Genomic DNA, 20,110 nt, shown 5'->3' with positions numbered 1-20,110 from the left:
GGAATACCGAGTATTCTTTTGACGCCGGACCTGATGAGTGTGTCGAGTTTGTTCTTTTCAATTTTGCTCCACTTGAGGTACGGTGCCGTGTAAGTAATGTGACTGATAAAGAAAGCTTGGAAGACCCTGAGTAGGTTGTCCTCCTTGAGTCCCCCCCTTTTGCTTGCGATTCTAGTTATGAGTCTTGGTATGTTTTTCGCCTGCGCGCTCAGCTTGTTTAGAGCTTCTGCATTACAGCCTTTGGCGTTGATTAGAAGTCCTAAAATTTTGATGGAGTTCACCCTCGGAATGGGGTGCCCTTCTCGTGTTGTAATTTCGACTGGCAGCGTTTCCAGAGAGGTGAAAATAAATACAAGACCGCTTGTGTAATCCTGTGTGATGTGCTAGAGCTTAGCTGGTCATCCATCTTCACAGAGTGGAATGGCTTCTAATATTTTTTTTTCCTTTTTGCGTCGGTTTCGCTTTCAGAAAGTGATAATATTGTCACAGTCGGTAATGTGGAAAGAAGACGACGCTGATGGTGGTCTGGGAGACGACGAAGAAGTGTTTAGCAATATCGATGCTAAACATTTTATTTTTGTTCATTTCCTCCAGTTAGCTTTACCATTTTCAGTTTTTTAATAAAGATAGCTTATTTCATCCAAATCTTGGCCAATCCCCCACAGTGGGTGTGCGCCATCGCATAAGGAATACCATACCATACCATATCGATGCTCTACGCTTGCTGGCTCAGCCATTAAAAGCTACCTGTAAATAGACGGACGCTTCTTCCTTCCCATAACATCATTGGTGGACGTGCGGGGTAATCACTTGAGCAAGACGGAGCTCCGCAGCGGACGTAACCTGGCCGCCATGTCTTCCGAAGGAGACAGTTCAACCGCGGCCCCGTCGTCGCCACCGACGGTCATCCTGGCCCAGCCTCGCGACCCTGGCATGTTTTCCGGGATTGACAACGTTGACGTCGATGACTGGTTACAGAATTATGAACGGGTCAGCGCACACAACAGGTGGGATAACACGCTTATGCTGGCTAATGTAATGTTCTACCTCAAGAAAACAGCACCGGTCTGGTTCGAAACACATGAAGAAGAGATTACGAGTTGGGACCAGTGTAAACAGAAGCTTAGAGATTTGTTCGGCAAACCCGTCGGCCGCCAACGTGCTGCAAAGAAGGACCTTGGGACCCGTGTACAGACGTCCACTGAATCTTACGTGGCGTATATCCAGGACGTCCTCGCTCTTTGCCGCAAAGTAGATAACAATATGGCAGAGGCAGACAAGGTCAGCCACGTCTTAAAGGGCATCGCGGACGACGCGTTTAACCTGCTTGTTTATAAGAACATCACAACGGTCAATGAGATCATTAATGAATGTCGCCGCTTTGAAGACGCGAAGAGTCGCCGCATAGTTCAACAGTTTACGCGTCTACCTAATACCGCAGCTTCATCGACGTGCGAAGACATTTGTCCACCACGTGAGCCCACCTCCTCTGAGAACGTCGTCCGTATCGTTCGGCGAGAAATCGAAGCAGCGTCTCCTGCCACGCCAGTCACGCAGTGCTTTGACGATTCCCGGCCGCTTGTGTCCCTCATTCAGTCGGTCATTCGCCAAGAACTTGCCAATGTAGGTCTTCCGTCCATCTGCTCCGCCAGCCGTCCTGACTTTGCTTCGTCTGCTGCCACTGCCCCTGTTCACCGGAGCCAATGCGGTCCATATCCGAGCTATCGCAACCCGGCCGAATGGCGCACCCATGACGATAGACCAATCTGTTTTTACTGTGGACGTGTGGGCACGTTTCCGCTTCATGGAAATATATTTAGGTCTTTAAGACACTCTACTTTTAATACGGATGAAATGCACGAATCATATTGAAAAAAATAAAACCGAGTACTTGCTTTCTGAGGCTGGCACGGTCATTTGCGACGGACTGCGCCAAAAGCAGCTGGAGCCTTTCGCGCAAACAGCACACACTGAACATTTTCTCAAAAACAGAATTCCTATTGTTATGCATTCCCACCATGCAGGATCTGGGAATGGCTTCTGCGCGTTCACTTCACGCAGCAAAGCCAAATCGTAGGCCATTGAAAAGTACAGCCTTCCGCTGGTCGCCTTTGACGCTGCCATTTCGGGAAACTATTTGGTCTCGCGCTCTCCGGAACAAACGAGAACCACGAGAGCAGCATGCAAGGCTCCCTACGTACGCACGCACGAATCGGATGTGTGCGTACGCAGTACTAAAACCGTCGAATATGACGACCGATGGAGCCAGTGCAAATACAGCCACCATGCCGATAGACGCAACCACTACCATAACGCCGACAGTCATCTTGTCCCAGTCCCGCAACTCAGGAACATTTTCCGGGACAGACAATCTTGATGTCGATGAGCGGCTCCAAATGTACCAGCGCGTCAGTGCCCATAACAGGTGGTACCAAACTGTTATACTGGCTAACAATTTTCTACCTGAATGGAACGGCACGGGCCTGGTTTCGAAACCACAAGGAACAACTGTCGAGGTGGGAGCAATACAGCTCCACGATTTGTTCGGGAAATCTGTTGGCTGTCAGCGAGATGCGCAAAAGAACTTGGCTTCTGCGTCTAGGCATCAACCGATTCATATGTGACATACATCCAGGACGTTCTCACCCTTTGCCGCAGGGTTTACGAGAGGATGTCAGAAGAAGGCAAAGTGAACCACGCACTGAAAGGCAAATTTTCCCACTATCGCGGACGTCGTTAACGAAGGCGGACGCTTCGAAGAAGCAGAAATTCGTCGCATCGCTCGCCAGTTCACGCGTCTTCCAAATACGGCTGCTACGTCGTTGTGCAAGGTCCTTCGCTCTGCGCGTCAGCCGTAAGCGTCAGAAAGCTTCGTTCGTATCATTCGCCAGAAGATGAAAGCCGCGGTGCCTGTTCGCTTCCAGACCTGCTCGAACGGTTCTCGACGGACGATTTCCCTTGTGCAGTCTGTCGTCGCGACCAGTTGAGCAACCTTGGAATTCAAACTGTCTGTTCCGTCAACCGATCGGACACCTATGCCTTTCCTACGGTCCCTCATTCGTGACGGCAGTGCCCCTCTCGACCTTTTCGCAATCCAGCGGAATAGCGAACATCTATATGGTATATATATATGGATATATATACCATAGAGAACCATAGAGCCATAGATTCCATAGATCGGCCGATTTGTTGCAACTGCCGAGGCGCTGCAGCCACATTTCCCCTCACTACCGCAACACCTGGACGTCATCCCAATATCAATCTGCGTTCCAACCTTACCACCGGTCACCAGGTACTCGTATAGTACAGGAAGATTCCATAGAGCCATCGAACTCTACTAAGGCGTCCTCATCTACACGGCAGAGTCGTTCACCTTCACCACGACGACCTCTGTCTCACTCACTCCCTGTTTGCAGTTCTCCTTCGCCCATGTACCGGCGCTCTACGGGAAACTGAAGGGTACAGCTCCTTGGAGTGACGCTGCTAGAACGATCCCGACTGCAATTGCTCTACTGACCTTGCCGACGGATACGGATTTACTTGATGTGTACGTAGATGGTGTCCCTTCACTGCTCTGCTAGATGCAGGCGCGTGCATCTCTGCGATGAGCGACCAGCTTCGTAGACGGTTCACTAAAGTTTCGCAATTTTCAACTTTGACTTCTGATATTACGCCATCTCCTGTTGACGTCTTCTTTGCCGGCTGTCTTTCCTCACCTAACAAACATGGTTGCTCCCGAACTTTCGCCTCACCACGCCGACCAGTTATGCCACCTGCTCTCCTCGTTCAGCGACATTTTTTACTTGGGTCGCCCGTTAGGACAGACCTCTCTCACGACCCACTGTATTGATACCGGTGACGCACACCCTATTCACAAGCGACCATGTCATGGTCCTTGCACAAACGACAAACAATTCAAAGGGAGGTCAGGAACATGATCTCGAGAAGTCGTGGAACTGTCATTCAGTCCTTGGGCGTCCAATGTCGTTCTAGTTAAAAGGAAGGACGCCAGCTGGCGCTTCTGCGTGGATTACCAGCGCCTCAACAACGTCACCAAGAAAGGCGTTTATCCTCTACCAGCCGTTGATGACGCCTCCAACTGCCTCCACGGTGCAAAGTACTTTTCTTCCATCCATCTTTGTTCCGGATACTGGCAGATTGCTGTTGACAACATAGATTGAGAGAACATCGCGTTTATAACACCTGATGGCTTATATCATTTCAAAGTCATGCCTTTCAGCTTATGTGATGCTCCAGCTATTTTTAACGCATGATGGACACACTCTTTCATGACCTCAAGTGGTCCATCTGTATTTGTTACTTAGATGACGCCTTGATTTTTGCTCCTGCATTCGCCACGTACCTGGGGTGCCTCTCGCACATTCTTTCTGCTTTTCTCAATGCTGGCCTTCAAATTCATTCTTCTAAATGCCACTTCGGACGCAGTCAAATTACTATCCTCGGTTATCTTGTTGATTCATCTGTTGCGCGCCCAGACCCGGGCAAAGTTCGTGCCGTACGGATGCTTCCCGTGCCAAATGTGCTAAATATATCCGGAGCTTCGTGGGCCTGTGCTCGTACTTCCGCCGCCGCATGCACAATTTTGCGGAGGTCACCCGCCCTCTGCTCTTGTGAAGGCAGACGTTTCATTTTCTTGGGGTCCTGAACAAGCAACTGCCTACTCGGAGTTTATCTCTCTCCTAACATTTCCATTCCTTCTTGCGCACTCCGACCAGACTGCTCCAACAGGAGTCCGCACTGATGCCAGTGGTCATGGAATCGGTGCCTGTTTTTGCGAACGTCAACGACGCCACGACCACGTCATTGCCTGCGCTAGCTGTCTGCTTTCTCCAGATGAGTGCAATTAGTTCATTACTGAACGTGAGTGCTTTGCACTTCTCTAGGCAGTGGCAAAATCTCGCCCTTACCTGTATGGTCGGCCCTTTACATTCACGAAAGACCACCATGCGCTCTGCTGGCTTTCGTCCCTCAAAGACCTTACCGGTCACCTAGGTCACTGGGCGCTACGCCTACAGGAATACTCGTACACGGTTGCTTGTGCGAGTTTACACCAACATGCCAACTGCTAGTACTACCACCTAGACGATGCTCCTGATGTTCCTGTGTGCTATGCTTCTGCTTCTGCATTTTCGCTATGTGCTTCGCTGACCTCGCTACCGAAGAGTGCTGAGATCCGGTATACGTGGCATCATGTACAAGCTGACATCTAGATCATGTGATCCTTCTCTTGTTGATCCTTCTGTACAAGCTGTACGATCTACCAACTTTTCGTCACTTCGGGGAATCAGTACGTACGACCGTGTCCGGCAACGATTCTTACGGCCTGGTCTGTACCGATCGGCCCGCCGCTACGTCGCTTCTTGTGAGTTGCGTCAACTACAGAAGAAGCCATCTGTTCTCACTGATGGTTTACTCCTACCTCTTGGCAATCCTACCGAACCCTTTTATCGCGTTGGTGTACGACTGTTGGCCCCTTTCCCCACATCTTGCTGATGCAACAAATGGACTGCCGTCGCAACTGATTCTACAACTTGGTTCGGGTTCACCAGAGCCCTTCCAACAGACGTAGCCTACTTCCTCTTGCACAACATCATGTTCACCACGGCGCTTCTCGTCAACTTCTTACCGACAGGGGTCGCTCCTTCCTCTCTACAGTTGTGGTCTACTTGCTCCGCTCCTGTTCTACCAAACATAAACTTCGTACAGCATCCCACCCTCAGACGAACGATCTTAGGGGGCGGCTTATTCGATCAATAACGGACAAGCTGTCCGTGTGTGTTTCTGAAAACCATCTTGATTCAGATATTGCTCTCACTTTTGTCACATTCGCCTACAATTAATCACGCTACGACACTATAGGTTACTCGCCATTTTATTCCTTGTACGGCCGAGATCCAGTATTGCCTTTTTACAATACTGCCTACTACTCAAGAGCCCGTGTTTCAGTATACCCGCCATGTAATTGCTCGAGCCCAAGAAACATGCCTAGTTGCTCACCGTCGCCTTTGTGCTTCTTAGAAAACGCAGAAAAGCATTTGTGACATTAGTCACCGGGACGCCGATTATGTTCCCAGGGATCTTGTCCTTCGGCGATCTCCCAGCCGCCGCTTCGGCCGCTCGAAAAAACTAATGTCCCGCTATTCCGGCCTTACCGGGTCCTTTGTCAGGTAAGCGACGTAACCTATGAGATCTCTCCGACCGCACCTACTACTCGCTCCATCCAGGCATCCCATGACGCCGTACTTGTCGGCTGCCTAAAACGCTACTAGTCCGTTTCAGCATAAAAATCAGCGGAATGGCGCTTCCATGCCAGGTGGAAATACGTTACACAGTTCTGCACAACGCTGAGGAAGATGAGCAGGAGCTTGGGACTGAAGAAGACAATGCTTCAGAAACTAGACTGCAGTAATTGTCTTTGCCAATTACTGTAAATTACTCCTGATTCTGTAACTTACAAAAAATTAAATTATGGAGCTTTACCTGCCAAAACCACCATCTGATTATGAGGCACGCCATAGTGGAGGACTCAGGAAAATTTCGACCACCTGGGATTCTTCAACGTACACCAAAATCTAAGTACAAGGGTGTTTTCGCATTTTCACCCCCATCGAATTGCGGCCCCCATACTGTAAATACGCTACCCGTCTTGCTTCTTCTCTCAGCAATAATATTCTAAATCGAACCTAACCGGAAGCTTTAGCTCCTACATGGGAAATGAACAATGGTTTCTTCTCACAATCACTGCACCGAAATTAATTAGTTATGTTGAACTCACAAGAGACCGTTAAAATGAGATTGCAGAAACCACGAATTTTTATTTAACTTCCACTTTTTTAAATTCTGAAAATATGCGAAATTTAAAGAAACGCTACCTGAAGTATACAACCCCGCACCTCACCAACAAAAAATAATGTCGCAATTCTCTAAGCTGCACCTAATATTTCATTTATTGCGGACGAAAATGATATAACATATGCCACCCTTAAGTACACCACTAATTCCTGAATGTGGCATTCGCAAAACCTTGACAAGCATTGTAACAACCTCACATACATCATAAATTCATACGTCAAACTTGCCCGATTGAGCTGCTCCAATATAGAGATGTGATACCAGTTTTTGATGCTAACAAGCGGATTTGTAAACTTCGTACTTCTATTCTTTTTTCAGATTTACTGATTTCCGACGTCTTGTCAATACTTCTATATGGCCTAAATCAAAATTATTTCTGCTGCAATCACTGATTTAACGTTCTCTCTTAAATGCTACACGTTCTCTCTTAAATGCAACAATTCTCATTCAGGTCATTGAGCTGTTTTCGCACAAAATCATGCCTTTTACATGTATTTGAGCGGCCGGCATCGAAGATAGGCCCTAGCTAAAGCTTCCTCTTATTCAATCATTCCGGTTCTACCGGAAACCCACGAAACACAAAGCTGACTATATGGAAGCCCACGGCTGCAGTGGTGTACAAATAATAGGAAAATACAACGAAGGAAACCAAAGGGAAGCTTTGCGGGAGCCATCATCTCGGCCAGACATCTCACACGGAATGCCAACGAGCTGTCTGGCAAGGTGTCTAACAAAATCGTCGATTCATTGCCAGTCGGGCAAGTAGCAGATAAGGCCGATACTTGAGCGCGCTCGTTTTCAAGTACCGAGGTGAAGCAACAGTCTCAGGGTGCGCTTCTTTTTATTATGTTTTCTTTTGTTGTGCGTCATGGCATACGTCACGGCGCGAATTTCAAATCATTAAGGTGGATACGCCACGTGGTGGCGAAAAAGGAAACCAAACGCTTGTCCAGAATTCCTGGGTATGTATACACGTCTACAAAAGTTGACCGAACCGTTTCATGGGCCCTTTAAGATCATCTTCTGAACCAGGTAGAAGGACACGCATGTCAACGAGACTGGCCAATAGTTACGATAGCTCCCTGCTTTACACTTGCCACTACAAATAAAGAATTCTAGCCCTCTATTTTGTTGAGACAGACAAAGAAGAAGAAGCATTTTATTTATTCACTCACGAAAATAAAAGCACAGCAACAAGATATACAGAAGGAGGTCCCAAAGCTCAAGGCTGTATGGGGACATCCTGTTCTTATTAGAAAGAACAAAACAAATTAAGTTAGAGCAAATGCAGCAAAGTTGTTAAGTTGTCTACAAATAATTACACACGACAGCAAAAGAACTGAAGCATTACATAATATTATACAGAATTGCGTTTTGAACAAACAAAAAGTAATAAAACAATTCAGGTTAACGCAAATACAACAGCAAGGAGGTAGAATTGTTAACATGTATTAATGCAAGAAAACAAGTTAACTGAAAACATGGCATAACGTTGTACAGAATTACATCTTGTACTGAACTAAAAACAAAAATCAGGGGAAGTGAAATGTAGCCAAGAGGCAGAGATTTAACAAGTATTGACACAAGGAAACAAGTTGACTGAGATATGGTGAAATGTTAAAGAGATATAATGGTTTTCACATAATGAAGCAAACAGAACATGTTAAATTACTTCACAGCATTCACAAGTAAATATGGGAATAAATGCTTTTTAAAGCTGCCTATACTAGGAGACAGCTTTATGTCCGTTGGAATACAGTTCCAGAAAGGCATCGCTGTGAACGCAGAAGTGAATTTACCAAAATTAGTTCTGATTTTAGGTAATAAGAAGTTGTTAGCTAGTGCAAATCGAGTTTTATTATCGTTAGCAAGTTGTTCAGTGTTAAAGATCATTTGGGGAATGCTTGAGTGAAGGGAATTATAGAGAAGGATAGCCATGTTTAATTGAAATAGTTAATGGATTGTAAGAATGCAGCGCTCTTGCAAAAGAGCAGATACACTACATCGGGGTGACTGGAAAGTAATAATGCGGATGGCCTGGTTCTGGAGGTATTGTAAAGCAACAAGATGAGAGCTGTATGTATTGCGCCAAGTCCCAATGCAGTAGGTGAAGTTACTGTGAATGAATGCATGACAAAGAGAAAGCAACGTTGGTCGACTCAAGTATGGACGTGCTTTTATAAGAATCCGGATACCAAATCCAATTTCTTGCTTTAGATGTGAAATATGGGTAATGTACTTTAAGTTGGAATCGAGGATATCCCCCAAAAAGCAATGAGTGGAAGGTTTGATGGGATAACTATCGATAGCTATGATCGGAATATTGATTACTTTCTTTTGAGTGGGTTGAAATAGCATGGACGACTGTTTTACCAGGGTTAATTTCTGAAGAGTTACAACGACACCAGCAGCAAAGAATACATTTTGTCAGGTGTCAGCAGTTTGAATCGTAGTGTCGTCCGCATAGATATCAGGTTCCCAATGCGAAAGATGGACAGTTATGTCATCAATGTAGATAGTGAAGAATAATGGGGATAATATAGACCCGTAAGGAACTCCCCTATCAATTAATTTGAAGTTAGAAAGATTGAAAATCCTAACAGACTGTTGTCTGTTAGTTAAATAATCGTGAACAAAAGCGAGCGCCGGTCCTACTACAACGATTGCGTTTAATTTAGTAATTAAAATATTATGGAGAATTGACTCATACGCTTTGGTGAGATCAATTAACACTGCTCCAGCATATTTACCTTCGTCATCTTGGTGCTTAATTCGTTCAGTGAATGAAAGAAACGCTAGATTAGTAGAGTGACCTGCACGAAAGCCAAACTGCGTGGTGCAAGGAATGTTAAATTTTCCTGGATACTTAGACGCTTTTCAAAACATCTCTCTATAATGTTGCTGAACATGGATAATATAGCAATAGGGCGATAGTTAGAAATCCACCCCCTATCACCTTTTTAAAGGGCCCCTGAAACGGTTCGGACAAATTTTGCAGACGCGTAGGGCACAGCTTAAGTCGAACATTCGCACCACAATTTAAGTGAAGCGTTACGTATTAATGGAGCTACAAGCGATTGCAAGTTACCCTCCTCCCTAGACATGCTTTTCCTCCTCAACTCATTCGCCGAGCGATCGGGGCTAAGCTCCGCCTTCACTGGTTCTGTGTCACGATGCGACGTCACATCGTCCACTTTCGGTTGTTGTAGAGCCCGCCCACGCGAAACCTCTCCGCTAGCCGCTTGGCCGTGGACCCCAAGTATAGTATTCTGGAACACCATACCCCAAGCGAGAGCTATCGAAGCAGCGTGCGTTGCGAGCATTCTGTCGAAGCTGATGAAGGAACTTTAGCATATATGTACGTGAGCTGCCTGATCGGTCTCCACGGTCCAGCCACCTGTTGGCGCATAGCTTAACCAGCCAAGGAAAGAGCTAATATTGCTCTAACCAAGCATAAAACATTTTAAACACTTACAAAAACAACGTGTTAACGATTACACTCGTGAGAAAAATTTGCACCAGCAGCAAAGAATACATTTTGTTACTGCTACTGTGTGTGGTTGAGCTCTGTGCCACCAGGTGGCTGCACCGTGCAGACCATTCACATTTGCGCTTCTGTTGATCCCCTGAAACGACACGCAAGGGGACACGGCCAGGCCCTATCCCCTTGCACTTGCGTTTACTCTAATAGCGGACTCGCGAAACGCTATTGCGTTAGTAATCTTCCGGTGTAAAGTGACGGCCGCAATCGCGCAAATCCTGGCGCCTATCGGATAGCGGCAGTCCGATGCGCTGCAGCCAGTCCGCGCGTCTACTGGCTTGCAGAAGGACACCATGTCGCAGCTTGACATATTACCAGTCACTACATCTGCAGTCCACAACGCAACAAAGTCGAATCATAGCGCTCGCGAAGAGACAGACCGACACTGACGGCGGAGCTCTCGTCAAAGACGGAGCACGTTGTAACACAAGCAGACGACAGTTGCTGTGTGCCGGAAGTGTTTAAGTGTACTGAAAAAATTGTTCTTGTGCATTATCTTTATGTTAATTTCTTTTTATAAAAAGAAATTAACTAACATTCCAACTATTATGAACATCATTTGTTTATCATAAAGTTCGAAAAATTATCGATCACGCGCCCTGGTCAGCAAATCGGATAGCACGCCCTACTGAAGTCATATGGGCGATTTCCGTCATATGGGTAGGGGCGGCTTAAAATTCCGCCGTGCAGTGTGCTGCGATCGGCAGCGATGTGCATTTTTAAAACCTTATAATAAATTACACGCTTTATGCGGAGCCCTTAGATGTGTCAATTAATGATCAGAACAACCTACCCTAACGACTCAGTACGTTTGTAGACAATTGTCAAAATCGTTTCAGGGTCCCTATAAATACAGGGACTATTTGGCTTTCTGAACTTTACATGGAAATACACCCCATTTAAATAAAAGGTTAATTACATAAGAAAATGGGTCAGCAATGATATCAGCAACGTATTTTAGGTGCAGCGGTTGTATTTCATCAATACTTGCACTTGTTAGCTTTAGTTGTATGACATTTTATATTTCATCCGGAATGGTAGGATATAAAAAAAAAGATTGTTGTTTCTGGGGTGTTGTTATAGGACTAGTAGGAAGGGGCTTATTATTATCGGAAAAGAAATTACTAAATTCATTTGCGATGTCTGATGGATTTCGATACGTACCACTAGAGCTTGAAATCTCACTTATTGGTGAGTCTTTTGAGTTTCTGTTCAAAAAAGAGTTTAGGAGCTTCCACTCTTTAGTGGTAGCTTCAGCTTCATTAGTTTTAATTTCATAGTATTTCTTTTTGACATCTTTCAACAATTTGTTTAGGACATTTTTGTAGCAAGCATATTGCTTCTGCAATTTGAAGTTAAATGGGCAACGTTAGTTTTTTTTTTGTACATATTCTCTTTCTTGCGCATGCACACTAGCAAACCATCTGTGAGCCACGGGTTGTTGGGTGCTGGATACTTCTTGTTACATCTAACAAAAGTGGTTGCTTCATGGACATCTTGCTGTATTAGAGATGAAAAGCGTACAAAAACTAGCTCAGCGTTTCATTCAGCTTTTATCGTCGACCAGTCAAAGGAAGAGATGTAATTTATGAATTCAACTTTGTTAAACAAGGACTCTTGGAAAGAACGCTAAGCGTATGGTGAGGCATGAGACAAACGACAAAAGATGGGATAGTGGTCTGTGATATCGAGTTGCATTGCGCCACACTCATCACATGATATGTAGTTAGATAAAATATGGTCAATAAGCGTGCTTGAGCCGCCTGTGATACATCTTGTCGGCACTGTAAGCAGCTGTTCATAACCAAAGCCTGCAAAGCAATTCGAGTATCCAACCGCGTTATGATAGGATTCATCCAGAAGGTTAATGTTTATATCTCCCATAATAACAACGTTTTTTTCTTTTGCAAGATATCTTATCTAGGCTTTCGTATAGTGCAGAGCAGAACTCTGAGACTGACGGTGATGGCGAGCGATAAGTGCAAGCTAAGATGGTTTTTTCAGCATCACATTGTGCGTGTTGGTCATCAATTTCAATCCAAACAGATTCAGTGTTGTCAGCTAGGAGGGAGAGGTCACTCCGACTTTTGTATTTTATAGAAGATGATACAAAAATACCAGAACCACTGCGACTGTTTGATTGTCGGTGAAAGTACTCTGGTGAGTAATGTTGTAAACGGCATAAGTTTTTATTGTTATGTGATAGTTACGTCTCAGACACACAGATGGAGAAAAAGTGGTGGCCAAGGGATGCTAGGCAAGCATTAATGTCGTTACAATGTCTTCTGAGACTGCATGCATTAAAGTGGATAGCCGACAAACCTGGGCCTTGAAAAGAAACGTTGAAGACGTTTTGTCGAGTAATACATGTTAAAGTATTATGAAGTTTAGCTTGCAATAGTTGATTGTCAGAGATCAACCAGGCCGCCTGACTAAACACGGAAATGTACGCGTTCTTTGAGATGCACAATACTGGACTGTCAGCCGACTTTCTCGTCTTGATATGGCAATTATCCGTCCACAGACACAGCCATCCGCGCTCCCGCTTTAACTTCAATGCTTTAGCGAACAGCCTTTTTTTCAGCGTCAGGTGGTCGTTTACATAAACAGAGCGACTTTGCGATCCACCAAAGCCGAGGTTCTTAGTGTTCAGTCTAGCCTTTCGTGCCTTAGCGACGAAATCTTGCTTCTTACCTCGTGAGCAGGTACGGGCAATGACATTTTTCTCAGCCGTTTCAACCTTCCCTGGAACTCGATGAACGACGTCAATGTCCCTGTCCGTGATGGGACAATAAATTTTTGCCCCTACAGCTTTTATGATTGCCGCGCAGTCCTCTCCCTGTGTACACGGAATGTTCTTCAATTCAACGTTGTCTAGCCGACAGTACTGCACAAGTTCCGATACTTTTGCTGTTAAGGTTTCATTCTGTGATTGCAGAGTTTCATTAACAGTTCTTAGGCGCTCATTCTCTGACTTCACTTTCTCGACAAGAGAATTCAGCATTTCGACACTTTAGACCAGGCTGCTTATTTCGGCCTTCATTGCACGAATTTCAGACTGAGTTGATGAAATTCTCTGTTTCGTTTTCTCAACCAGTTTTCATCTACTCCTTCTAGTTTGCCTTCAGACCAAGCCTCAAGCAGCTGAATTCTCTTACCTAGTTCAGCAACAGTTGGCATCGTAAGCGATACAAGGTATCACTGAGACAGGTCAAAACACTGGCAGCAGCAGTTGCGGCAATCTAGTAATGAATATGCGGCAAAAAAACACCACCAACCTGCAAAGGTAAGAAAGCTCGTTTACGCCCGCATTCCTCCAGCTGCAAGTCCTGCTGCCAAATGAAACCGTACAGACACCAGCACCACATTTTGAAGCCCTTTCGTATCAGCAGACTATCTCAAGGCGATGGTCCTCAGGTGACGTTGGTCACGCACGCGCGGTCATCATCATCATCAGCAGCAGCAGCAGTAGCAGCTGCAGCCTGGTTACGCCCACTGCAGGGCAAAGGCCTCTCCCATACGTCTCCAACTACCCCGGTCATGTGCTAATTGTGGCCATGTCGTCCCTGCAAAGTTCCTAATCTCATCCGCCCACCTAACTTTCTGCCGCCCCCTGCTACGCTTTACTTCCCTTGGAATCCAGTCCGTAACCCTTAATGATCATTGGTTATCTTCCCTCCTTATTACATGCCCTGCGCATGTTCATTTATTTTTCTTGATTTCAACTAAGATGTCATTAACTCGCGTATGTTACTTCACCCAATCTGCTGTCTTCTTATCCCCTTTCATCCTTTCAGCGGCAGGACGCCGCTGAAAGGATGGGACGCTTACCGTTGCTGTTTTTCCAGATTACGTTCATCGGTGCCTTATCTCCGTGGGTTCTCGAACCTTGGTCGCGCTGGGCTGATCAAGCACTCCTGTCCCGGTTTCCAAAAGTGCAAGGATGGCCAAGTTTGGTTCCTTCTTCTACTGGTGGCTGGCAACATGGTCCCTTCACTGACGCCCTCGCAAGCTATGAAGCGGGATATAAAGGCCAGCAAGGCACCACTTCGGTTGGGCACGACACCGCTGAAAGGATGGGACGCTTACCGTTGTTGTTTTTCCAGGTTGGTTACTTCAAAGATGCATCCTGTATAAAATGCAGCCATTACTGCCTTGTTGCGGAGTCGTGCCCGACCGAATTGTATGATAAGATGCGGCGTTTGCTGCTGTTCTTTTCATTCTTGCGCAAACATTCTGCATGTCTGTTGTTGTTGCTGTCAGGTGATATTGAATCAAATCCCGGCCCTACCGTCGAACAAACACTTAACATTGTCCTTGAAACTGTGCGTAGGCTAGAAGCTGGTCAGAATACATTAATCGGTGAAATTAAGAGGCTGAACGAAAAGCAGGATGCTACCGATAAAGAAATTAAAAGCTTGACCGAGAGAGTGGTCACTTTGGAGGCAAAGCTTATTTCACATGCCACCTCACTTTCTAACAGCTCTGATCATGCTAGTGGCTCATTTGCCAGTCAACTTCAGGCAGTAATGTCAAGGTGTGACGAAGCTGAGAACAGAATGCGACGGTGCAATCTGTTGTTCTTTGGAATCCCCGACGACGATAAAGAGAGTTGGTCGGCTACAGAAAGAAAAATTATTGCCCTATGCTCAGATAAGTTGGATATCACAACTGCCGGTTCTCAGTTTGAACGTGTGCACCGGCTGGGAAAATTCGCTTCAAATAAATCAAGACCAATAATTGCGAAGTTTACGTTATTTAAGGATAAGCAGGAAATTCTCACTAGCGCACATAAGCTAAAAAATACTGGGATCTCTATTAGAGAAGATTTTTCGCTAGCTACTCGACAGGCACGTAAGAAATTGCTTCAATTTGCCAGAGAACGTAATTGTCCCTACAAACTGAATGTTGACAAACTTCGTATCGATAATACCACGTATATTTACGATAGTTGTTCTGATTTCGTAGTACCTGCTCGATAGCTAGTTGCCGATGTGCGCGGTGCTAAAGTCCAGCGGCTATCAACTACACGCGCACCTTCACTTTCAGTGTCATTTACCAACATCCGCAGTCTGTTGCCAAAACGTGTCATGCTTGAATCATTCTTGAAGATAGCATGTCTGATGTTGTATTGTTAACCGAGACCTGGCTTAATGCAGATGTAGGTGACTCCGAGTTATTTCATACTTCTAATCAGTACGCCATTTATCGCCATGATCGTTCACATAAGAAGGGGGGCGGCGTGTTGGTGGCCATCAATAAAACTATTCCTTCTTTTCTCGTTGACACTGACACTGCTCTTGAGGTAGTTTGGGTGGCTTGTCCTACATTATACGGGAAGTTGCTGATGGGCGTTTGTTATCGCCCACCTGCCACTGACCGCTTGTTCGTGTCTGATCTTCATAAAAGTATTACCAGGGCCCTTGAACAGTTTCCCACTAATAAAATATACCTATTTGGGGATTTTAATTTCCCTGATATTAATTGGTCTCTCTTGTCTTCATCAAGCACTGATTCAGGTGATTTTATTGAGCTGTGTTTAGAGTTCAATCTTACGCAAATTGTTTCTGAGCCTACCCGCGGTACTAACATATTAGATCTTATTCTCGCAACAGAGCCACATAGCATAAGCCCTGTCATGCAACTTGATGGCTTTAGTGACCATAACCTACTGCATTTCTCAATTTATATTCCACTGAAATTCGCTGGTGCTGAACGTAAGATTATAAGGGATTATAGCAAAGCAAATTATGAACAAATGAACAATGAACTTGAGGTTTTCCTTCAGAAAACTTTTCTTCCATCATTTACAAATAATTCTGTTGAAGTGAATTGGAATTCATTTAGAAATATTATGTCACTCCTAGAAGACAAATATGTGCCACTACTCACTATATCTAATGACAAACGTAACCCATGGTTTAATAAATCACTTAGATCACTCTGAAATAAAAAGAAAAGGTTATACGCTTCTGCTAAACGGCTATCATGTCCCTCGGCATGGTCTAAATATAAGGATTGTTTAAAATCTTACTGCCTAGCAATTTGTGAAGCCAAAAAGAAGTATTTTTCCAAAGATCTGTCCTCACTTCTACACACTAACCCTAGAAAGTTTTGGCAAGCTATCTCTACTGATCATGGCAGTAATACAGTAACATTACATGACGCTGACAATGTTCCTGTCCCTGCATCTGAGTGTGCTTCAACTTTCAATTCGTTCTGTAGCTCTGTGTTCACCAATGAAGACTGCTCTTCCATTCCCTGTGTCTCCGACCTTCATTATCGCTTCATGTCCCCTATAAATATTAGTGTTGAAGGCATTTCAAAACTAATACGCGATTTAAAGGTGTCTACATCATGTGGCATTGACAATATTAATTCTAAAATTCTAAAGAACACGTCAGCTACATCCAGTCAGATATTGTACTGCATCTTTCAGCAGTCTTTATCAACAGGTCTTCTACCTGCTGACTGGAAGATAGCCAAAGTTATTCCTATATTCAAAGATGGAAACAGACACTCACCTGGTAACGACCGCCACATTTCACTAACATGCATTTGTTGTAAGCTTCTCGAGCACATCATTGCCTCCCATTTATCCCGCCATCTTGAATCTAATAACTTTTTCTTTCAAAATCAACATGGTTTCCGTAAAGCGTTGTCTTGTGACACCCAACTATTGGAATTTACATCAGATTTACATTATGGCATGAATAACACCAAAATGATTGATTGCATCTTTCTCGACTATGCAAAAGCATTTGACAGAGTGGCTCACTGTCGTCTAATAGCTAAATTAACTGCTCTTAAGATTCACTCATTAACATTATCTTGGCTTCGCAATTTCTTATCTAATCGGCACCAGTTTGTATTTGTGAATAACTTCAGCTCCTCCACGTCTGTTGTAACATCAGGTGTACCCCAGGGTAGTGTGCTAGGCCCTCTTCTTTTCCTAATCTTTATAAATGATTTACCGAGCAACATTTCCTCCTGCATACGACTTTATGTGGATGATTGCGTCATTTACAGAACAATTAACTGTCATAATGATCACCTAACTTTGCAAAATGACCTTCACCTAGTTAATCAGTGGTGCGACCGTTGGCAAATGACACTTAACACATCTAAGTGCTGCGTTCTTTCCTTCACTCGTACGAAATCATATCCTAAGTTTCCTTACAAAATCTGCTCGTCGGAAGTTCCCCGTGACTCTACTTACAAATATCTTGGCGTTCATTTTTCTACTAACCTAGCCTGGAGCTTTCATATCGAGAAAATATGCGCTAAAGCTAACAGAACTTTAAGGTTTTTACGTCGTCATCTGCACCTCTCGCCATCTACCATCCGTCAACAGGCCTACCAAACTTTTGTACGCCCTCAACTTGAATACGCTTCTTCGATCTGGTCTCCTCATCAACAATACCTAATAGATAAATTGGAATCCATCAAAAATCGTGCTGCCCGCTTAATAACTTCTAACTACAGTCGTCAATCTAGCATTACCCAAATTAAACGCGATGTTCTCCTGCCAGACTTGGATTCCCGCCGCTCTGTTGCTCTCCTATGCCTCTTTCATAAATACTACTATAACTCATGGTTTAGCCGCTTGTCGCTTGAAACTCCTTCTCGCACATCTACTCGACTTCATAATCATCTCAGATCCAGGCGCATTTTTGGCCGCACACAGTCATTCAATAACTCTGCATTACCGCGCGCCATCGCACTATGGAATAGCCTTCCAAATAATATTGTCTCAATAAAAGATCCTGCGAAATTTCGTGAACATTTGGAACTTCTTATGTTCTTTTCACTTTGTTGTACGACTTCCTATTGTATTCGCCTTTGTATTGTTTTTGGACTGTTTTCCATTGTATTTCCTTGAATTTGTATGTACTTTTTCCAATGTTTAACAGTGTTCCTTTTTTTCCAATGTACAAATTTATTTGTTTCTCTTACTATGCAGTTCCTTTCTTTGCGTTAACTATTTGTCATTTTTCTGTAACCCCCCCCCCCCCCCTACTCAATGCTCATCCGAGCCTGTAGGGTAAACTGAATAAATAAATAAATAACATTACACCCATCATTCATCTTTCGATAGCTCGTTGCGTCGTCCTCACTTTAAGTAGAGCCCTTTCCGTAAGCCTCCAGGTTTCTGCCTCGTACGTGAGTACCGCTAAGACACAGCTGTTATGCACTTTTCTCTTGAGGGATAATGGCAACCAGCTGTTCGTGATCTGAGAATGCCTGCCAAACGCACCCCAGCCCATTCTATTCTGATTATTTCAGTCTCATGATCAGGATCCGCGGTCACTACCTGCCCTAAGTAGATGTATTCCCTTACCATTTCCAGTGCCTCACTACCTATCGTAAACTGCTCTTCTCTTCCCCGAGACTGTTAAACATTAGTTTTCGGCAGGTTAATTTTTAGACCCGCCATTCTGCTTTGTCTCTCCAGGTCAGTGAGCATGCATTACAATTGGTCCCCTGAGTTACTAAGCAAGGCAATATCATCAGCGAATCGCAAGTTACTAAGGTATTCTGAATTAACTCTTAACCCCAATTCTCCCCAATCCAGGTTTCTGAATACCTCCTGTAAACGCGCTTTGAATAGCATTGGAGAGATCATATCTCCTTCCCTGACGCCCTTCTTTATTGGGTTTTGTTGCTTTCTTTAGGTAGGATTACTCTGGCTGTGGAGTCGCTAGAGATATCTTTCAATATTTTTACGTACGGCTCGTCTACACACTGATTCCGTAATGCCTCCATGACTGCTGAGGTTTCGACTGGATCAAATGCTTTCTCGTAATCAATTAAAGCTATATATAAGGGTTGGTTATATTCCGCACATTTCTATATCACCTGATTGATAGTGTGAATATGGTCTATTGTTGAGTAGCCTTTACGGAATCCTGCCTGGTCGTTTGGTTGGCAGAAGTCTAAGGTGTTCTTGATTCTAGTTACGATAACCTTAGTAAATACTTTGTAGGCAACGGACAGTAAGCTGATCGGTCTACAATTTTTCAAGTCTTTGGCGTCCCCTTTCTTATTGATTAGGATTATGTTAGCGTTCTTCCAAGATTCCGGTACGCTCGAAGTCATGAGGCATTGCTTGTACATGGTGGCCAGTTTTTCTAGAACAATCTGCCCACCATCCTTCAACAAATCTGCTGTTAGCTGATCCTCCCAGAGTGTCTTCCCCCTTTGCAGAGCTCCCGAGGCTTTCTTTACTTCTGCCGGCGTTACTTGTGGGATGTCAAATTCCTCTAGACTATTCTCTCTTCCATTCTCGTCTTGGGTGCCACTGGTACTGTATAAATCTCTATAGAACTCCTCAGCCACTCGCACTATCTCATCCATATTAGTAATGATATTTCCGGCTACGCATACGTCTGATTCTTGCCTATTCCTAGTTTCTTCTTGACTGCTTTTAGGCTGCCTCCATTCCTGAGAGCATGTTCATTTCTATCCATATTATATTTCCTTATGTCAGCCGTCTTATGCTTGTTAATTAACTTGGAAAGTTCTGCCAGTTCTATTCTAGCTGTAGGGTTAGATGCTTTCATACACGCGCAGTAGCCACAGATAGAAAAGATTCGTTCAACAGGTTACAAACGCGCACTCCAGCGGTGCAGGCAGGACGGGTACGTGACGCCGCTTGGGTGAATGGTTGGGTGAACGTTGGATGATCTGCAAAGG

This window comes from Dermacentor variabilis, chromosome 8 (assembly GCF_050947875.1).
Source record: "Dermacentor variabilis isolate Ectoservices chromosome 8, ASM5094787v1, whole genome shotgun sequence".
Taxonomy (NCBI): domain Eukaryota; kingdom Metazoa; phylum Arthropoda; class Arachnida; order Ixodida; family Ixodidae; genus Dermacentor; species Dermacentor variabilis.
The sequence above is the reverse complement of the archived record's forward strand: the minus strand, read 5'-3'. Positions refer to the sequence as shown.